General features: G+C 53.5%; 2 pseudogenes; both read left to right on the top strand.

The window, feature by feature from the left end:
* Positions 1–631: 631 nt before the first annotated feature.
* On the top strand, positions 632–3697 carry LOC144266442 (RING finger protein 112-like; annotated as a pseudogene).
* A 75-nt stretch (positions 3698–3772) lies between these two features.
* Positions 3773–6705, top strand: LOC144266443 (RING finger protein 112-like; annotated as a pseudogene).
* Positions 6706–8721: the final 2016 nt, after the last annotated feature.

Raw genomic sequence — 8721 nt, forward strand, 5'->3', positions numbered from 1 at the left:
TTTACACATAGATAAGCCCCAGAGATTTTGGGTGGGATCAGAGGTGGCGTTGGGAAGTGAGTGTGTTGCAGCTGGCCGGCCAAGGGGAGAAATCGCAGCACTTGAAGCGCAGCCCCTCGATTCGCTCGTCCAGTTAATTTTTCAAACATCTTCCAGGTGCATAAGTTCCATCTTGTGCTAGCTGGGGACCAGATGCCTGCCGCTGGATCATCTGGCATGGGCGGCTTGGTAAATATGCCCCCCCCTCCAAGTGTATGACCACTCAGCCCAATGGTGCTAACGCTGCCAGGCTGTGAATGCGATGAGCCAAACGGGACATGAGGATGTATCGGGCAAGTTTAAAATTAGTTTCACTTGGGAATCAGACATGGGAGAAAGGAAAAGTGGGGAATGTTTCACAGGTCAAGTAAGAGCCTGAAAATTTCTCTTTCCATTGGAAAACTGCAGGAGCCAGGAAGCCTGGGTCTCATTCTCTTTTACTCCAACCATTAGACCCCACTCTCCTCCCAGAGCTATGGAAAGAATCCAGGAGTCCTGACTCCAAACCCTTCCTGGACTAACCACTACTCCCCTCTGTCTGTCTCTCAGGGTGACCCCACCACTTCCCTTGAAGCCAGCGCCAGGGGGGATTATGCAGAAACTCTGGGAGGACCTCACCTGCTCCATCTGCCTGGACATCTTGGAAGACCCCGTCTCCATCGATTGCGGCCACAACTTCTGCATTGCAGCTCACTGGAGCTAGGTCTCATCCCAGCCATACCGGTGCCCAGAGTGCTGCCCACCCCTGCTCCAAGCACAGGATGATCCTGGACACATGCGTCAAAAACCTAGGACAGAAAATCAGAGACACACCACGTGAGGGGAGAGAGACAAAGCGGATGGTGGAAATGGGACATGAGGCCTTTCTGTGATAGGGGGCACCGGCTCTGATCCAGGAGGCCATGGACTGGCTGGCTCAGAGGGTGGGAATGGGGCATGGGGCCTTTCCCCTCCAGGGGGAACCAGCTCTGATCCGACACCAGGGCGGGGGACTGGATGGCTCAGGAGGTGGGAATGGGGCAAAGGGCTAGGCTCTGGGGAGATGGAGACTGGCAGGCTCACAGGTGGTGTCCCAGGTTTGACCCTGCTCTGTCCCTCCAGCAGGCCCGGGGGCTCAGCCAGAGCCGGGGCTCCCGGTGCAATTGGTGCGTCTGGACAAGGAAGGGGGCCTGATCCTGGAGGAGGAGGCCCTGAGCCACTGCCTGGAGCAGGGTGGGGTGAAGGACGCTCCTGTCTGCCTGGTGTCTGTCACTGGGGAGCAGCGCTGGAGCAAATCCTTCCTGATGAACTGCCTGCTGCACCAGCTCCGGAGCCCAGTGAGTGTAAATGGAAACAGGAGTGAGCTGGGGTGTGAACGTCCCCATCCTGCCCCCTGCTGGAGGGCTCAGAGCTGCACACATGTCTGTGAGTGCCCCCTACCCTGACACGTCCAGTTCGCTGGAGCCATGGCTGGACACTACAGTGTCTGTCTGCCGGTCTGTCTGAAAGTAGTGTGTCTATCTATCTGTTTGCTCCCTAGCGTGTCCATCTGTCTATCAGATTCTGAGGATGCACGCCCATTACCATTTATTCCTCACCACCCCTGACCCACGCTTGGACAATTAACTCCCTGTAATGGTTTCGGGTTCAACCCAGACTAGAGTGGGGAGGTGTCACCTCTGGCCTCTGTCTTCAATTCTGCGATGGTGCCCTTTTTGCAGAGGGACCCCAACACCCTTCCCATTGCAAGGGTCACCCCCAAAAGTATGAATTGCTGCCATGGTGATGAATTGTTGGGCTTCCCAGAACTGCGAGTTCTGGGTCACCCACCTCAGTCTCCCTGTCCACCCTGCCAGCAAACCCTTCAGGGCTTGGCAAGTCCTGTCCTCATCCTGGGGGAAACAAACTCTGAACCCCATCTCCTGGACTCCCCAGAGATGTCTCCCAGCAGTACCCAGCCCGCTCCTGCAACATGCCCAGAAACTGTTCAGTTTGTTGCTTCTTTATGGAGATAATGCATTGCCACGGTCTGGCAAACACGCTGATTCCAACCCCAGCCCTGGGCTGGTTAAAATTCAAAATCAAACAAGGCTGATTAAATAAAAGGCCCTAGGGTTAGGTGACACCGCGTGTAAGGAGTAAAGCTGGGTAGGGCAACAAGCAAAGAAAAAGGAGAATACGCTTCCCAGTCTAACGCTGAACTTCTTCAAGTCAAAGTCTTTGCCGAGATGGGTTTCTCCCCTACAGTCATTTCCTGGAGCCTTCAGCTCCCTTGCTCGAAGGAGCCGCCATTCTGTGATTTCAGGAGCTCTATTCTGTTTAGTCCCACCAGTGCAGGATAACGCCAATGTCTCTTTGCCCAGCTCCTATCACCCCAAAATTCAATGTCTCTGTTTAAGGCATGTCAAGGTTCCTGCCCCACCCTGAACTCTAGGGTACAGATGTGGGGACCTGCATGAAAACCTCCTAAGCTTACTTTTACCAGCTTAGGTTAAAACTTCCCCAAGGTACAAATTAATTTTATCCTTTGTCCCTGGATCTCCACTGCCACCACCAAACTCTAACTGGGTTTACTGGGAAACATAGTTTGGACACGTCTTTCCCCCAAAATCCTCCCAACCTTTGCACCCCACTTCCTGGGGAAGGTTTGGTAAAAATCCTCACCAGTTTGCATAGATGACCACAGACCCAAACCCTTGGATCTGAGAACAATGAAAAAGCATTCAGTTTTCTTACAAGAAGACTTTTAATAGAAGTAAAGAAATCACCTCTGTAAAATCAGGATGGAAGATACCTTACAGGGTAATTAGATTCAAAACACAGAGAATCCCTCTAGGCAAAACCTTAAGTTACAAAAAAGACACACAGACAGAAATAGTCATTTTATTCAGCACAGTTCTTTTCTCAGCCATTTAAAGAAATCATAATCTAACACATACCTAGCTAGATTACTTACTAAAGTTCTAAGACTCCATTCTTGGTCTATCGCCGGCAAAAGCAGCATACAGACAGACACAGACCCTTTGTTTCTCTCCCTCCTCCCAGTTTTTGAAAGTATCTTGTCTCCTCATTGGTCATTTTGGTCAGGTGTCAGCGAGGTTACCTTTAGCTTCTTAACCCTTTACAGGTGAGAGGATTTTTCCTCTGGCCAGGAGGGATTTTAAAGGGGTTTACCCTTCCCTTTATATTTATGACAAGGCGTAATACCAGCGAGTATCCAAATTTCTCCTCTAGCATGAATACAGACATTGCAGAGTGATATTTATTGCCAGCGGGTCACTGGCTTTCAGCAAAAGCTTCACTCGAGACACTTTGACAAGACAGGAATATTGAAGATGAGCCATTGATTCAGTGATTTATTTGAGGTTCAGGGCCTCTCCCCCCGCCCAGCTTTATAGCCAAGGAAACCATTGAAATGTGTCCTTTGAAAAGTCAAACCCAACCTAAGCATCTCTCTCCCGATGGGGCATCACCGTGTTGATGTATTTGTGTAGCTTCTATGTAAATACTTTTCCAATATCCCACAGTTTCCCTTGGAGACCCAGTCAAGCAGGTTACCACATCTCCCTGGCCCAGGGCAACCCAGCCGATGCATGCTGTGCCAAACACATTTTAAGAGCATAATTCTCACCCATGACCCTTTTTGCACACTCCGTGCAGATGTGATGATGAATATTAAAGACCCGCGAGGGCTGAGTTTGCCAGTGAGATCTCACCTGCCACCCATTGGGCCTAGAGCAGGGGTGGGCACACTATGGCCCGTGAGCACATCCAGCCCGCGGGATCCTCCTGCCGCGGGAGGCTACCTCCGGCCCCTCCCCTGCTGTTCCCCCCTCCCACAAAGCCTCAGCACACCCTGCCGCCGGCGGAATGCTCTGGGCGGCGGGGCTAGGAGCTCCTGGGGCAGCGCAACTGCAGAGCCCGGCCTGACCTGGTGCTCTGTGCTGCGCGGAGGCAGCGGCGTGGCCTGGCTCCAGCTGGGCGGCGCGGCTGCAGCACTGGGACATGCAGTGAGTCACCAAGGGGGTGTAGGCGTGGAGTCAGCCCTTCTGGGTCCCGACCAAGGCTGGGAAGGTAAGCGGGGGCATTGGGGGTCACAGGGAAGGGGGAAGAGGCATTGGGGGAGTGGGGAAAGGGAAAGGTAAATCAGGGAACATGGTAGAGGCCTGGGAAGGGAGGGAAAAGGGGAAATAGGGAGGGAAAGAGGGGACAGACGTGGGGAAGGAGGTCCCGGGGAAGCTGAGGGAGACATAATGGGGGGAATGGAGAAGAGCGAGATGAGGCAGCTAACACTGGGGTGGGCGAGAAGATGCCAGGTGCTATGTGGGTGGAGCAGGAGGCAGGCTCCAGAGGCAGAGGGGCTCTGGGTGGCTGGACAAAGCCGGGAGCTGACCTGGGGCTCTCACTCTTGGCCCCGCCAGGTGGCCGTGCTGCTGGTCAAGACTGAGAGCTCCATGGACTTTGAAAGGAACAAGGAGACCAGCATCAAACCCTCCGCCTTGTCCATGCTGCTCAGCTCCTACCAGGTTGGGGGGCTCAGTGGGGGGTGCTGTGCTGCGGGAAGCGGGTGAGGGACTCAGCAGGGAGCACTCTCCCCTGGCAGTCAGGGCTGGGCCCAGTGTCTCACTGAGGCACTAGGGGGCGCTGTGCTGCAGGGAGCGGGGCAGGGGCTCAGGAGGGGGCGCTCTCCCCTGGCAGGCTGGGCTGCCCCCGATGCCCCGCGCAGCACTAGGGGGTGCTGTGCTCGGGGCGGGTGACGTGGCTGGGAAGTGGCCTGGGGCGGCCGTCACTGCTCGTTGCTGTAGCTCTGTCCATCTCCTGGCTATTTGCAGATACTTAACATTGGCTGTCAGGTGAAGGACCCGGATCTTGAATACCTGGAGGTGAGGCTGGGTAGCGCGACACACAACATGGCCGGGCCAGGTTTTTCCATTAGCCCCACAGGGTTATTATCCCTCCCCATGGGTCCTGTGGGGAAACTGAGGCCCAGAGAGAAAAAATGACTCTCCCTCGGTCACCTGGGCCTCTGTACTCAGCACAGTCACAGCATGGCCCAGCACGGCTCTCTGCTCCCAGGTGTCGGGCATGGGACACTGGGCAAAGTTTGGCCCCCTCCCTCCCCTCCAGCCCAGCTCCGCTGTCGGTGGGAAGGCTGCTGGAGCCAGGGCCTGGGGCTGTCACTCTGCCCCTGCTCTGCTCTTCTCCTCTCTCCAGGCTCTTACCCAGCTTCAGCCCCAGCCCCACTGAATCGAGCCTTCGTCAGTCACACCCTTAGTGACGTCACTGCCACATGCGGCATATGGAGTGTCCTGCCCCGTACTGTGCTCCGGGGGGATTCTCTGTGCGGGACACAGGTTGGATCTGGTGAGTCCAGGAACTGGACTTGCTTCTCTGTGGGGCGTAGGGCACGGAAGAGGGGTGTGCTCATTTCTCCACCCAGCACCAGACCCCCATGCCCCACGGCATCCCCTCATCCCCTTGGCTGGGAGCATCCTGCTTCTCTCTGTCCCATGGAAAATGTCTCCATCCATCTCCACCTTCGTTTCACACTTGGCAGGCCTCACTGCAAAGAGAGCATGTCAAATGGGGGGTGGGGCTGACCAGGCCCCTTTCTGCTTTACAGGAAGGATCCCCTCACCCAGTGTAAACACCTCCCAGACCCCAGACTCACCGGCCCCCACACTCTGTTGTCTTCACTCCACAGATGTTTGTGCAGCTGGCCAAAGAGATGGGAGAAGCCTACTGACTGCATCCCATTCAGTTGAGACGGCTTCCCCCTCATCACCCTCCCTGCCCCATGTATCACCACATTGCACCCCTCTCCCACTCCACAGCATGCTACTGCCCCATACACCCCTTGCCCCACTCCCAAGGCGTTGAGGTTTCCCCAGCAGACACCATCCTTCTCCCCATCCCAGCCTCCCCCCACCCCACCCCCAGTGACCCCCCACTCCCCTCCTGTCTCCCCTGCAGCATCTTGACCTGCTGGTGCGGGATTGGAGCAGCTCCATGGTTCTCAGAGCCCAGGGTGGGGAGCAGCATCTGAGACACGTCAGACGGATGACTGTGGGACTTGGTGGTGGTGGTGGTCGGGGGGAATGGGACATGGAGCCTTTCCCGGCTGGCAGGATTCAGCTCTGAGTGTTTCTCCACTCTTCAGTTATCGTTGCTAGCTGCATTTCATGGTTGTAAGCTCTGTACATCAATATAACGATTCCCCCTGGCTCCAGCAGATGCTGGAGGTGACGTCCCCTTGCAAACGCCCTGGAAGCGCTGAAGAGAATCAGCACCCGCTATTACCTGATGCCCTTCCCTGGCAAGTGGATCATGATTGGGAGTGAGAGAACCCTGAGAGGTAATGGAGCCAGGACAGTGGCTCTGAGCCCCTGCCATGTGCAGAACAATGTGACTGGGTCGCTGCTCATGCCTGCGTGTGGAAGGTAGAGAGAAGGGGGATTAAATCCACCATCGTCCATCTCTCTCCCCTTTGCAGACATGGGTGAGGATTTCCAGGAGTGCCTTAGGGACTACGTCACTGCCCTGGTGGGCTTGGCTGGTCGACACATCTGGATGGACTGGCATGGGGAGCTGCTCACCAGGACACAGCTCGCTGCCAAGATAAAGGTGGGGACCGGCCAGCTGTGCTGCAGGGATCGGGATGGGGTGCTCTCCACTGGCACTCAGTGATGACCCCAGTGTCCGTACGGCATCACTGTGCAGCTGTTCCCCTGCTGCCCTGCCCCAGAGGTGGCTGCATCTCACAGCTGGCCAAGCTCTCCCCATGTTCCCAGCCTTTCTAAGCCCTGTAAAGTCTGTGATGTGATGATTTCTTTTTGTTCCTTTGCAGAATTTATCTGATAAATTGAAGAAACATCACTCCAGCTTTTCCTGTCCCTGTCAGGTACAGTCTCTCTCTCTGACCTGATCGTGGGGTGTCTCCTCTCTCCCATCCACACCAGGGCTGGGACAATGTTGGGAACTGGGTCCATCCTGCTGGAGGTGACTGGGAAAAGGTGTGGGTGAAATCTCAGGTTCTTGGACTCCGGGGTAGAAGAATTTGACTAGAGTACAGGACGACTGGTGCTGGAGTGTTCACCCAGCCTACGGACACGTCTCCAATACATGAGACCCATGTCACCAAATCCTGATTTCCCCCAGAAGGTGCCTGTCAGCATTTAAATGAGAGGAGTCTGTTAGAGCTGGTCTAAAGATGGGGGTGTTTTTCCTGCAGAAGACTTGGAGATTCCAGCAAAACCCCAAAATATCTGTGTGGAAAGGCCATCTCAGCAGCTCCTGGGAATTGTAGTTCTTGTGCCTCACGTTTTCCATTCTCCTCTATGGGTTGGGCACCCTGATTAGACTACACCTCCCCTGATGCACTGCAGGCACCATGCACCACCACACCTCCCCAAGAGAAAAGACCCTGCTGCTGCATCATGGGGGATGCATCTCGGGCAACCCATGCATCCTCCCCATTCTCCTCTGTGGGTTAGTGTAATAGCATGGCACCCACCTCTTGCAAACTCCCCTTCTAGTTGGGTGTGTCTGCACTTCTTTAACCAGTCCCGGCCCTAGGATCAGGCCACACCCCAGGGCTTTCTCCCTGGTGACGATGGTTTCACTCTCTCTGGGTCTGTTCTGACCCCAGTTCTCCAGCCCGATCATTTAACAGCTCAGATCCCCTTCTGGGGGTTTAATTACTTTCCAAGTGTAGGCCACTAGCACAGTGGCTTATGCGGGATTGTCATAAAGATATTCCTAAGGGTAGCATAAAATTCCTCCTTTACCTGTAAGGGGTTAAGAAGCTCAGATAACTTGGTTGACACCTGACCAAAAGGATCAATAAGGAAAGAAGATACTTTCAAATCTGGGGGGGGGGAGAGCTTTTGTCTGTGCTCTCTTTGTTGTTCCCTCTGGTTAGAGAGAGAGAGACCAAGCAGATAACCCAGCTCCTACTGAAATGGTACATCTAAAATTACAGAAATTGTAAATAATAGCAAGGAAATGCATTAGATTATCTTTTGTTTTTGCTTCTGAATTTTCCCTATGCTAAGAGGGAGGTTTAGTCTAGTTTTTGTAGCTTTGAAATTGAGCCTAGAGGGGAATCCTCTGTGTTTTTATTACCCTGTAAAACTACCTTCCATCCTGATTTTACAGAGGTGCTTCTTTTACTTTTTTCTTTATAATAAAGTTCTTCTTTTGAGAACCTGATTGTTTTTTAGTGTCCTAAAAACCCAAGGGTCTGTTCTGTGCTCACTTTGTTAACCTATTGGTTAGGATATTATTCTCAGGCCTCCCCAGGAAAGGGGGTGAAGGGGCTTGGGGGGGAGATATTTTTGGGGAAAAGGAACTCCAAGCGGTCCTTTTCTTGAATCTTTGTCTAAACCACTTTAGACAGTAATACCATCCAAGGACAAGGAAAGGATTTGTGCCTTGGGGAAGTTTTTAACCTAAGCTGGTAGAAATAAGCTTAGGGGGTCTTTCATGTGGGTCCCCACATCTGTACCCCAGAGTTCAGAGTGGGGTGGGAACCCTGACATGGTGGCAGCGCGTTGGGATCATTTTGAACCAGAAGCACAGAGCTCAGAATTTTAAAAGGACACATTTTTTTTTCTTTTGGCTGCTTGATAATCAGGGAGGTTTTTGTTTTTAAAGGATATTTTTTTCTTTTTCTTTTTTTTTGTTTAGCTGAGAGCAGCTGGA

Source organism: Eretmochelys imbricata, chromosome 6 (genome assembly GCF_965152235.1).
Source record: "Eretmochelys imbricata isolate rEreImb1 chromosome 6, rEreImb1.hap1, whole genome shotgun sequence".
NCBI classification, from domain to species: domain Eukaryota; kingdom Metazoa; phylum Chordata; order Testudines; family Cheloniidae; genus Eretmochelys; species Eretmochelys imbricata.